The sequence below is a fragment of the Orcinus orca genome, chromosome 5 (genome assembly GCF_937001465.1).
Source record: "Orcinus orca chromosome 5, mOrcOrc1.1, whole genome shotgun sequence".
Taxonomy (NCBI): domain Eukaryota; kingdom Metazoa; phylum Chordata; class Mammalia; order Artiodactyla; family Delphinidae; genus Orcinus; species Orcinus orca.
In genome coordinates, this window is record NC_064563.1 from 14180930 (window position 1) to 14193922 (window position 12993).

Here is a 12993-nt window from a genome sequence, read left to right on the forward strand (position 1 = left end):
GAGGTCATTTGTATTCATTAAATGATAATTTCTGGAACACTAGGAATGAGCTGGTTGCCACATTAAGTCGTAACACAGTAAAACAAGCTCCTTAACTCCTTGCCTAAATTGTTATTTAATGTGAAAAGTGTAGAACCTGATCTTTGTTATAAATTGTCTCTTTGTCAAAATAGACAAAATTTCATTCAAATGTTAAAAAATACAATTGGCATCTTATTTTAATCCTATATTTTGATCCTCAAGCTGTTACAGATTTAACCAGTAGAGAAAATATGTATGTGGAGATAGAGATGTATGTAGATCAGTGGGTCTCAACAAGGGGAGATTTTTTTCCTGATGGGACATTTGGCAGTGTCTGGGGACATTTTTGGTTTTCCAGTTTCAGGGCCAAAGGAAGGGCTGATGGGAGTGTCTGGCATCTGGTGGTTGAGGGGAGGGATGCTGCTAAACATCTTCCAGCACACTAGCCAGAATTATCCGGCCCAAACGTCAGTAGTGCCAGGTTGAGAAACTTTGGTGTGTTTGCATAGATGGGGGATGATAACATAAATATGGCATAGCAATGACATCAGGGAGGAAGGTAAGTGGGAGTTTTCACATTATTTTTGCAAGTTTTCTGTAAGTCTGAAATTATTTCAAAATTTTACAAAGTCTTCAATGGGTAGTTGGCAGTTTAAATTGTAATACCCTGTTCTGCAGCCTAGAGATAGAAAATGACTTGTCCCTTGTTGGGAATGAAGGTTCAGCTCAGTCATTGCCCATGACCTCTGGGGTTACAGTCTTCAGGGGCAGGAAGGGAAGTCAGCAAAAGTCCCAAATGCCCACATGGATCATGGCTGGATTTGCTTGCTCCACCGTGAGAAGGCACACCCCTTGGGTCAAAGCCATATTTAGAGAATCGCTGTTCTGCTTAAACTGCTCTTTTAACATGAAGTCAGAATCTGTTGATGAAGAACCCACCCCTCCCACCTCCTCTTCTTTAGCTGCATCTTGTTTCCAGGCTGCACTCTATTTTATATATATCTCCCAAGGAATTGTTCTTAGGTCTTCTCTTGGGTCTATACCCTAGTTCCTCCAACAATATCGTGGGCTGCTCTGGGTTTGGAGCCCTGATTTCTACTCTGTGTACGTGTAGTGGAGTAGCTAAGAGGTCAGGCCCTGGAGACATTGCCCGTTGCACCTCTAACTAGTTGCGTGAACTTGGTCTATTATGGAAACTGTTTGTACCTCAGTTTTCTCAACTGTTAAATGGGAAGAAAAATAGCAAACCTGGTAGAGTTTAAATGAATTAATAGATGTAAGCTGGTACAACAATAGCACATATTAAGACCTTAATAAAAGTTAGTATTCATTAATTCATTGTATAGTATTAGAATTATTTCTGCCCTTCCCACACCCATGGACAGTGCTCCTAACCTCTGTGTTCGGAAGATGTGATTGATGTATCACAGCCATTTGGGTGCTTCCTTCATCCCTGTCTCTGGTTATTTTGTTTCTGTTGCATTGGTTCAACTCAGTTGCTTCCTGAGACTTTTCATGCTGTGTGGCCAGCACAGTGAGTGGAACCTCTTTATATTTCATGTCTCTGTCCCTTGCCCATCCCATCCTCTTCTATTGAACTCTCTTTTTCCATTGACTGGATATTTCCAGTGAGCCATACACTCTAGTAAAGGCTTTGTATTATTTCATTTGCATCTCATAAGAGCCCTGTGTGAGATGGAGACTGTTATACTCATCACTTTATAATTAAAGAAACTGAGGCTTAGAGAGGTTAACTGACTTGACCAGGATGCAGAATTAAGAAGCAGTGTGCTTTTTCCTCCACTTTCCCAGGAATAAAGTACAATACTTTGAGTAGGGGAGAACCGAGAGTTCCTGCCATTTTTCTGTTTTCCTTCCTTGCAAATCACAGAAGCTGGAGGAGACCCGAACAGATGAGACTTAGCGTTTGTTGCATGGCAGGATCTGTGCTGGTGCTGGGACATAAAAGCAGAAAATACTTGAGTATTTGATTTGAGTGAACTCAAAATCATGCCTCAGTTATCTTTTACTGTACAACAAAACATCCCAAAACTTAGTGGTTTAAAATGACGATTTCTTGTTTTTCATGACTGTGCATTGCCAGGGCTCACAAGACAGCTGTTCTGCTCCACATGATGTAGAGTCTCTCTTGAGGCTGCATTTGGCTGAGAGGTTGGCTTGGGTGTCCACAGTGGCCTCACTCGTGTGTCCGACGGTAGTGCTGGTTGTTGGCTGGGGGCCTCTCTTTTCCTCCCATGGCCTCTCATGCTCCAGGGACTCTCCCCACATGATTTCTCTAGGAGGACAGCCTGGACTTCTTTATGTGGTTGTTGGCTTCCAAGAGAGTAAAAAAATGGAAGCTACATGCCTCTTAAGGCCTAGTTATAGAAGTCACAGCATTACTTCTGCATTGTGCTGTGGCCCAAAGCAAGCTACAGGGCCAGCTCCAGGGATGACAGAAGATCGCCACCTCTTGATGTGAGGAATGGCATAAGAGCACGAGGATGGGACTTTGCAAGCAATTTACCACACTCTCTGTGCATCTGGCACTTTAGCCAGAAAAGTAGGGTTTGAGCACTGGAAGCCTCCTTAACCATCATCTGACTTAACCACTAGTTTCACAGATGCAGAAACTAAGACCTGAGAAGTCAAGCCACTTGGCCTTGACCAGCACAGTCAGTGGAGAAGCCAGGTTTAGGTCCACCTTGTCTGGTTGGCATCATCACCTGCATATGCAGATGTGTGCTTAGCTTTTCTTTCTGCCAAGGTCTTGTCTGACTCAAGGCTGCCCCTGTTAAGTTTGGAGACCACAAGAGTATAGAAGAAGGGAGGGACCTGTTTTTCCTTCTTCTGTTTCTATGCTTGGTGCCTGCCCTCTATTCCTGGGCTGGGCACTGGAGTCTCCCATTAGAGCTTTGGCCTCATTGACCAGTACTGACCAGGGATGCCTTCCTCATCACTCCTCTTCTATACGTTGGAAAATGAAGTGATGCTGGGTTTTACCACATGCATAAAAAGTGGCTGCCCAAACCCCACCAGATGTTATAAAGTAAAACCCAACACATTTATGTAACGTTTTAGGGAAGTCTATCATTTTTCTAAAATCCACAGTTACTACAATATGAAATGTGTTGCTTGTTTTGAAATAGAGCAGGTGAGCCATAAATTATTAATTTCTCTCAATATAACCACAAACCTGAAAATAATTAAGAGCTTACATTTCCCCCGATTGTTATGAAGCTGTTTTGGATATTTCCAGCCTCCTGGGAAGAGGACAGATATTATTTTGCACTAAAGATAATATTTGTTATCAAATACAGTTGTGGGATCACCCCCCTTCAAATCCTCATGTGGGTGCCTGACTTTTATTGAGGGTTAAAGTAAATAAGAAGTATGATTCTTAGATTTATGACTCCTTGAAGACCATAAATTTCCAAAGAAGAGCAGTAGAGATGCTCTCTAAGAAAATATGTTTACTTGATTCCCGTTGTATTGATTATAGATTGAATAGAACATTTTCCTCTTCATTCTAATATTATTTACCATTTTTATAGTTTAAATAAGTAATATTTATTTATTATAAAAATTTACAAAAGACATAAGCACAAAAAGAAGAAAATAAAGATACCCCCTTAATCCCACCTGGCAGTCAAACTGTGGTTAACATTTTTAGTGTATGCTCTTCCCATCAGAGAGATAGAGCAATAGAAATATAGATTGATATGAGGGAAGAGATGTACCAGTAGATATACATATAAATATAGAGTTTTCTTTTAAAAAATAGGGTCATATTGTACAATGAGTTTGCAACTGGATTTTTTTTGTGTTTTGTCTTGCCTACGTGTGGCGAGAACATTTTTCCATGTCTACCACCCACAGAAGTAAATCTCTCTTGTTCTGACAGGACAGTGATATTGAAGCACTGGCCAGATGTTTGGAGTACGTGCTGGGCTGCAGCACTCTAGGTGAGTAAGTCTCTTCAGATTCCAATATATACTGATACCTACTGATTCTAATGGAATATTCAACAAGGAGAAAGCTTGGAAAGAATTTTATACATATTTTAATCCAACCTCATTTGACAGATGAGGAGACTGAGGCCAACAGAGGTTGAATGTCTGACCCATGGGCCAGGAAATGCAAAGAAGAATTGTTTATCCTGGGTCTCCAAGGATGAAACGACCCTGGGTCTCCAAGGATGAAATCATTAAATTCAGTGGTCCACTGTGATCCAATGGTGGCCTGGCAGGGCACAATAATAGGTTTTACAGGTTTCCTGGGAGAGGAATTTTTCTACCTCATTCGTCCTATAGAAACACTATATTCATTCAAGCTGAAAGGACCATCACTTTGAAGGTCAGCCAGTTACTAGAAGAGATTTGGTCTGAAAAACAAAGCCGAAATTTCTTTAGCATTGTTGGTCTCTATAAATGGGATTGCTGTGCTTCAAGGATAAAATGCTATTTTTTATTTTCTTCTTTTTTTAACCCAACAAACCCAACTGTGATAACTTCTAGCATTGGATGATAAATTGTCACCTGACACAGATGGAATAGCAGAGGATACAGTCTGTTATCTGCGGGTTTCACTTCCCCAGATTCAACCAGCCCTGGACAGAAGCTCCTTCAGCTCTGAGGGCCATCTGTATTCACTGTACTAGGCCTCTGTGTACAGGGGACTTGAGCGGCCACAGGTTTTGGTATTCATAAGGGTTCAATGCCTCAGGGATACCAAGGGATAGATGACTCTATTCTTATAGGTCCTGGGTGAAAAGGGGTGAGATTTTTTTTTTCTTTGAAATTTGATGGTGAATTTTTATTTTAATTTTTTATATTATTGGTGTATAGTTGTTTTACAATGTTGTGTTAGTTTCTACTGTACAGCGAAGTGGAGTTCCCTGTGCTGTACAGCAGGTTCTCATTAGTTATCTATTTTATACATATTAGCATATATATGTCAATTCCAAGCTCCCAATTCATCCCACCTCCCCCTTCCCCCATTGGTGTCCATACGTTTGTTCTCTGTGTCCATATCTTTATTTCTGCCTTGCAGACTGGTTCATCTGCACCATATTTCTAGATTCTACATATATGCGTTAATATACGATATTTGTTTTTCTCTTTCTGACTTACTTCAGTCTGTATGACAGTCTCTAGGTCCATCCATGTCTCTACAAATGACCCAGTTTCGTTCCTTTTATTCCTGAGTAACATTCCATTGTATATATGTCCCACAGTCGTGTGACCACAAGCAGTCCCTTCAAAGGGAATGGCAGGTATATTTAAAATGGAAAACCAACAAGGACCTACTGTATAGCAGAGGGAACTCTGCTCAATGTTATATGGCAGCCTGGATAGGAGGGGTGTTTCTGGGAGAATGGATACATGTGTATGTATGGCTGAGTCTCTTTACCATGTACCTGAAACTGTCACAACATTGTTAATCAGCTATACTCCAATATAAAATAAAAAGTAAAAAAAAAAAAAAAAGGGAATGGCAGGAATAAAGATGAAATTTTCAGGAGTGCCAGCATTCACCACTATTTTGTTAGGAGTTTATGCACAATTTATAACCTTTTTCTAGCATATTCCACATCTCTGTGTGAGAAGCCTCACTTATAACACAGCTCCCCAATTTTTTCTCCTGGCCATCACCCTGTGACTTGTTTAATTGTACATCAGTAACACTTATGAGGTACAGTTATCCCAAGTTTGAATTTGCAGACCAGGAGGGCTGTCCTTTGGCCAAGCACTCACTCTCTCTCTGGACCTCAGTTAGACTAGCTCAGTAATTTTCAAACTGGGTTCCTTGGGGACCTCCAGGAGCTAGCAAGTGGGGAGGGGGACCCTGAGCAGCACAGGGACAGAAGCCCTGTCTAACATGGTGCCTGGTGCAGAAGAGGCCCTTAACAAATATTTTTAAATATTTTAAGAGAAATTAGATGCAGACTCTCCTCCTTTCCCAGCTTCAACCAAAATAGTTTTATAAATTAGACTTCTACATAAGATTGTGTTAAAAAAGATTTCACTGCCAAAAAAAAAAAGTGCTGGATTGAATAGACAATATCTAAATTCCCTTCTAGACTGTATGATTTTATAAAAATGAGCTTTAGGAACATGGAATAAAAATACACATTCATCCCTGCCTGGAGTGCCACTAAAATGACAGCAAAGGAATAAAGCTGATATAAACCTGCAGAAACAAAGGGAACAGGAGAGGAGCTGGGAGCCAGGTGAGTGCTGTTAGTGAGTTTGGGAAAGCAGAAACCTGATGGGTGAGTGGTGAGTGATTCAGGGACAGAGAAAGGTAACAGCTAAACTCCTAAGTGTGTGGGGGAAGGCAGAGAGGGAGGGGTGGACTGGCGGACACTGACATGAGGGGCAGCAAGCTTTTGAAACACCTGTCTGGGGAGGTACTCATTACAGATGAGAGTATGATGGCTTTCTGGATTCCAGGTGCTTCTCTGTCTTTGCATAGGAGCTGTGAAGAAATCCCCTCACGTAGTCTCATCGGACATGAGATTGCTCAAGTAGACAGTAGCTGCTTTGCTCTAACTACATTTGGGGAGATTCACCAGCTGAAATAATAGTTAGAGCTTATTAACCATCATGGCTGTTGATATACATCCGAATGTTAACAGGATCCAAGGGACAATTGAAACTTCAATATGTCAGAGTATAAGCCTTGTCACTTAAGCAGGAACCCTCCACGACTGAGCCATGCTTCACTTACAGGCAGCATCAGCCTATGCATCTTGGAAATACCCAGTTACCCATTGAGCATGACAGGTTTGTAATTATCTTCCACAAACATTTTCAAGAGCTTCTTCCAACCCTCAACAAGAGAGGAGAGAACAACAGATGCAAATGTCCTTCTGGTTCTTTGAACCAAGAAAGATGTAACTTTGTAGCCCTGAAAATGCTGGTGGTGGCCGGTTTACCCCAGACTCAGTTTTATTTTCATTTGAAACAGGGGCAGTGATGCCTCCCCTTCCTGTGTCACTGGGGAGTGGAGAGGGTGAATGAGGTAGCATTTGTGGAGCTTCAAGAGATCCCGAATTAGAAATGGCTTTTTGAATTACAGGTTCAGTATCTGAGTCTCCTCTGTACATCAAGGTCAGGTTAAAGCCTTTACACCAGTGGTTCTCACACTTGAGCAGGCATCTGGATCACTTAGAGCACTTGGGAAGACGCAGGTGTTCTGTATGCCCCAGAATTTGTTTCTAACAAGTTCCCAAGTGATGCTTGTGTTCTGGGTCCAGACCACACTTTGAGAGCCATGGCTTTAATGCCCTTAAGCCCTGAGATTCTTATCGTGCACACCCACCCTAATTTATAACTCAAACAAAATGTTGCTAAAGTATAAAATAAAAAAATTATTTCTTAAAATTACAGAGAACTTGCTTATAAGCCAAAATGAAAACAGCTTCTAGAATTTTTTTTCTCTCTTTTTGTGGTGATGTCAGTGTGTGCTGGGCTATCTGGCACTATATACAAGAGTTACTGAGCTTCCTTGGAACCAATATTGTATTTTTTCTTCATCCTCAGCATCTGTGCCAGACATTTAGGTGGGTTCAAGACACTGTATCAAGACTCAGTTGTTGAAACTTATTTGGAACATGGTCCCAGCCACCAAGTGGGGTCCTGGACAAATCAGTGCAAAGCTCTGTAACAATATCACCCACTAGGTGCTTCTTTTACACATGGAGGACATAGCCTCCCAAATGGAGGCACCTCATTTCTGAAGCCCTAAATTCCCCTCAACATTTCCTATGGGGTATAAGAAGAAAGGCCAGTCATGGACAGGATGCTAAGGAATCCCAGGTAGAATTAGGAGAGGAAAGGAGAACAAAACATTTTTTTAACAGAACAGGGAAGGCCAGAATGGGGGCTCTGGGGGACAACCAAGAATGCAGGCAGCAGCCATTTCACTGAGGGCAGATACTTCAAAACATGAAATTTCCATGCTTGAAATGTGCAGTCTCTCTCCCCCCCGCCTTTCTTCCCTACAAATGTTTATAAAGCACATATCATAAGCCAGGTATCACAGAGTGATGGAGAAAACAAGATCCCTGCTTTGATGAGCTTCCAGTCTAGTCAGGGAGGCAGGTAATTACAGGGCACTGTGATGAGGACAATGCATACTGGGAACAAGGGAAGTGGAGGGGAGGGGTCCACTGTGGGCGTGCTGCTGGGGCAAGGCTCCACAGAGGAGGAGGAAGCTTGTGATTGCCTGGGTCCATGAGGGCAGAACAAGGTCTTATTCATGGCAGTGTTCTCAGAGTCTAACACATAGCCTGGCACACAGTAATTTTCAATAATCATTAGATGAATGAATGGAAAGGTGAGTAGAGCGGCCAAGTGGTCAGGAAGAGGGAGTGTCCTCTAGAAAGGATCGAGCAGTGGAGGGTTCAGAAGTATGAAACAACTGGATGTATTCATGGAATTATCAAGAAGGCTGGTGCTCCTGGAATGTAAGATGTGAGGAAGGGACCAGCAAATCTGAATACACAGGGCCAGGGCTATGGGGAACCTTGGTGCCAGGTTAAGGAGCTTGAACTTTATCCAGTGGACTAGGATACCACTTGTTCTTAAGCATGATCAGAAAAGATCAGCTTTAACAAAGAATAAGGAGGATGCTTTGAAAGAAGTGACTTGAGTTGGGGAACTGGCAATGGGCTTTCATTCTACAGACAACAGATGGTGTTGCTATAGTAACTGTTCAGGCCCATCACTAGCCAGTAGGGGCAGAAGATGACCTTTGTTTTCCCTTAAAAAGGAAAATTCTGTCTCTGTGTTTCTTAGTAATCAGATTATGAACCAAGGCAACATATGAAGTTTAGCACTTTTTAACGATTGGGAAATTAGCTGTACTTCTAGAGAGAAGTCATCAGCAGAATGATACAAGTTGGGTGAACTATTTGTAAAAAGGCTTGTTTTGTACATCCAAGCAGGATGTTGTCACAGAAGTTATTAGAATACAAGAGATTCTTCCAAACCTCTCTGCCCATTATGATTTCTTTAGTGTGTTGACACATTTGATCAGTTTGGCTTTTTGAAAATTGTTACCCTTCAAATCTTCCACTGAACCTTGGTAATTACTGTTTAATCTCTACTAAACAATGTGACTGATACAGACCAGAGACGACATCAGGGTTTCTGAATCCCTTTGAAACTTCCTTTGCTTAAGCTCTTCAAACTCTAAGCTGTTAAATGTAGGGATGACTGACAGCCATTTAACCTTGCACTATTGTGGTTTTCACCTTGACAGAAAAGAATTTCTCATAATAATTAGAGTGATTTCAACATAGTGTCTTATCTTTGGTTACAGACACATTAAAACTACTGCATTTGGGGGAGAGGGAGGATATTTTGGATCAAAAACCACTTGGATCATTTTGATGTGAATGCACCAAATTTGCCACTATCCCTTCTGTTTATGTCTTACAGAAATTTAATAGTTTCTAGAAGTTCTTTAAAACTTGAAAGGCTGCAATAGATTCAGGATTAGTGGCAATTTACAGAGAACCTGCTATGTGTCTGCTACCATGCCAGACACATTCATTTGGCAGATGTGTAGTGATGGGAAGGAGGTAGAGAAAGGCTTTGTAATTTAAATAAATTCCTAAAACAATATTATTAATCATTCTTAGTAGCACACTCTTAGCAAAGAACGTTCTGTATATTCCTATTACCTAGAAGAAAGCTTCAGGAATCAAGTTTACCTAGCTAAGAGAGAAACTCAGCAATCGTGCATTCCTTCCTTACTCACACGTTAGGATTTCATCAAAGTTAATATACTTTGTAGAGGAATGGTATTAGGTGGCAATGATGTGTTAGGCCTGGATCCTGCTGTTAAAGTTTTATGATTTCAGAATAGAACCAAGACAAGGTCCTAAATAGCCATACAACAAGAGAGTAAGGATTCAGAAAGTGGGGAGATTGTCTTTAGCTGGGGGATGGAAATCATCAAGGACGTTTCAAGGAGAAGGCAGCATCCGAGATCGTTCCTGATAGGAGAATAGGTTTGGCCATGAGAAGGTGGGGAGGAAGGCCCTGAAGGTGGAATGGACAGGACAGGGAGAAACACAGAGACAGGAACAGGCAGCAGCAACAGGCTGACCGGGAATGGTGAGCAGTTCAAATCATCACACTGTGAATACAGCATGAACAATCTTGGTAGCTAATTTTTATTATTTTTCCTAAACAAAGTGTTTTCCTTGTAAAAGGTGTTTACCACAACCTTTAATATCCCATACCGATTTGTGTGGAAAGAAATAGTCACTGCCATTGCACTTGATTTAATGTTCAATGAATTAAGCTGAATTATTATAAAGACATTACTACTCCCTTTTCTATCATATGTGTAGCAAATATTTTCCCAGTCTGTTTTATGCCTATTAATTTCGTTTATTGTTTCTTTGGATTTTTGGTGGAGGAAATTTTTTTTTTTTTTTTTTTTTTTGTGGTATGCGGGCTTCTCACTGTTGTGGCCTCTCCCAGGTTCCGGACGCACAGGCTCAGCGGCTCCGCGTCATGTGGGATCCTCCCGGACCGGGGCACGAACCCATGTCCCCTGCATCAGCAGGCGGACTCTCAACCACTGCGCCACCAGGGAAGCCCTGGAGGAAATTTTAAATTTTTTAAGTAGGCAAATGTGACTAAACTTTTATAAATTCCAGCTTTTCTGTTTGTTATTTTTAACAGTTTTTTCAGATTCGTTTTTTCAAATATTATTGGTGTACAACTGACCAAAACAATGTAAGTATAATCTAAATGCTATCAAAATAAAAGTACATTCTTTTTCAGGCACACAACATAGTAATTCGATATTTTTTCCCCTTTCTTATTGCAGTATAGTTGATTTACAATCTTGTGTTAGTTTCAGGTGTAAAGCACAGTGATTCAGTTATATATGTGTGTGTGTGTGTGTGTGTGTGTGTGTGTGTGTGTATTTTGTTTCTTTTTCAGATTCTTTTCCATTATAGGTTATTATAAGATACTGAGTATAGTTCCTTGTGATATACAGTAGGTCCTTGCTGGTTATTTATTTTATATATAGTAGTGTGTATATGTTAATCCCAAATTCCTAATTTATCCGTCCCCCACTTTTTTTAAAGACTTTTTTTTATATCAAGTATTTTATTATATTTTTAACATCTTTATTGGAGTATAATTCCTTTACAATGGTGTGTTAGTTTCTGCTTTATAACAAAGTGAATCAGTTATACATATACATATATTCCCATATCTCTTCCCTCTTGCATCTCCCTCCCTCCCACCCTCCCTATCCCACCCCTCTAGGTGGTAACAAAGCACCGAGCTGATCTCCCTGTGCTATGTGGCTGCTTCCCACTAGATATCTATTTTACGTTGGGTAGTGTATATATGTCCATGCCACTCTCTCACTTCGTCCCAGCTTACCCTTCCCACTCCCCATATCCTCAAGTCCATTCTCTAGTAGGTCTGTGTCTTTATTGCAGTCTTACCCGTGGGTTCTTCATGACATTTTTTTTCTTAGATTCCATACATATTTGTTAGCATACGGTATTTGTCTTTCTCTTTCTGGCTTACTTCACTCTGTATGAAAGACTGCAGGTCCATCCACTTCAGCACAAATAACTCAATTTCGTTTCTTTTTATGGCTGAGTAATATTCCATTGTATATATGTGCCACATCTTCTTTATTCATTCATCCAATGATAGACACTTAGGTTGCTTCCATGTCCTGGCTATTGTAAATAGAGCTGCAATGAACATTTTGGTACATGACTCTTTTTGAATTTTGGTTTTCGCAGGGTATATGCCCAGTAGTGGGATTGCTGGGTCATATGGTAGTTCTATTTGTAGTTTATAAAGGAACCTCCATACTGTTCTCCATAGTGGCTGTACCAATTCACATTCCCACCAGCAGTGCAAGAGTGTCCCCTTTTCTCCACACCCTCTCCAGCATTTATTGTTTGTAGATTTTTTGATGATGGCCATTCTGACTGGTGTGACATGATATCTCATTGTAGTTTCGAATTGCATTTCTCTAATGATTAATGTTGTTGAGCATTCTTTCATGTGTTTGTTGGCAGTCTGTATATTTCTTTGGAGAAATGTCTATTTAGGTCTTCTGCCCATTTTTGGACTGGGTTGTTTTTTTTTTTGTTATTGAGCTGCATGTGCTGCTTGTAAATGTTGGAGATTAATCCTTTGTCAGTTGCTTCATTTGCAAATATTTTCTCCCATTCTGAGGGTTGTCTTTTCGTCTTGTTTATGGTTTCCTTTGCTGTGCAAAAGCTTTGAAGTTTCATTAGGTCCCATTTGTTTATTTTTGTTTTTATTTCCATTTCTCTAGGAGGTGGGTCAAAAAAGATCTTGCTGTGATTTATGTCATAGAGTGTTCTGCCTATGTTTTCCTCTAAGAGTTTAATAGTTTCTGGCCTTACATTTAAGTCTCTAATCCATTTTGAGCTTATTTTTGTGTATGGTGTTAGGGAGTGTTCTAATCTCATACTTTTACATGTACCTGTCCAGTTTACCCAGTACCACTTATTGAAGACGCTGTCCTTTCTCCACTGTACATGCCTGCCTCCTTTATCAAAGATAAGGTGACCATATGTGTGTCGGTTTATCTCTGGGCTTTCTATCCTGTTCCATTGATCTATCTTTCTGTTTTTGTACCAGTACCATACTGTCTTGATTACTGTAGCTTTGTAGTATAGTCTGAAGTCAAGGAGCCTGATTCCTTCAGCTCCGTTTTTTGTTCTCAATATTGCTTTGGGTATTCAGGGTCTTTTGTGTTTCCATACAAATTGTGAAATTTTTTGTTCTAGTTCTGTGAAAAATGCCAGTGGTAGTTTCATAGGGATTGCATTGAATCTGCAGATTGCTTTGAGTAGTAGAGTCATTTTCACAATGTTGATTCTTCCAATCCAAGAACATGGTATATCTCTCCATCTATTTGTATCATCCTTAATTTCTTTCA

General features: G+C 40.5%; 1 long non-coding RNA gene across 1 annotated transcript in view; it reads left to right on the plus strand.

Moving 5' to 3' along the window:
* Positions 1 to 5467: 5467 nt before the first annotated feature.
* Positions 5468 to 12993, plus strand: part of LOC125964493 (uncharacterized) — a 94728-nt gene continuing 87202 nt past the window's right edge. The window contains exon 1 of the long non-coding RNA XR_007477556.1: positions 5468 to 6253. This is a non-coding gene — a long non-coding RNA (uncharacterized LOC125964493). The remainder of the gene's footprint in view (positions 6254 to 12993) is intronic.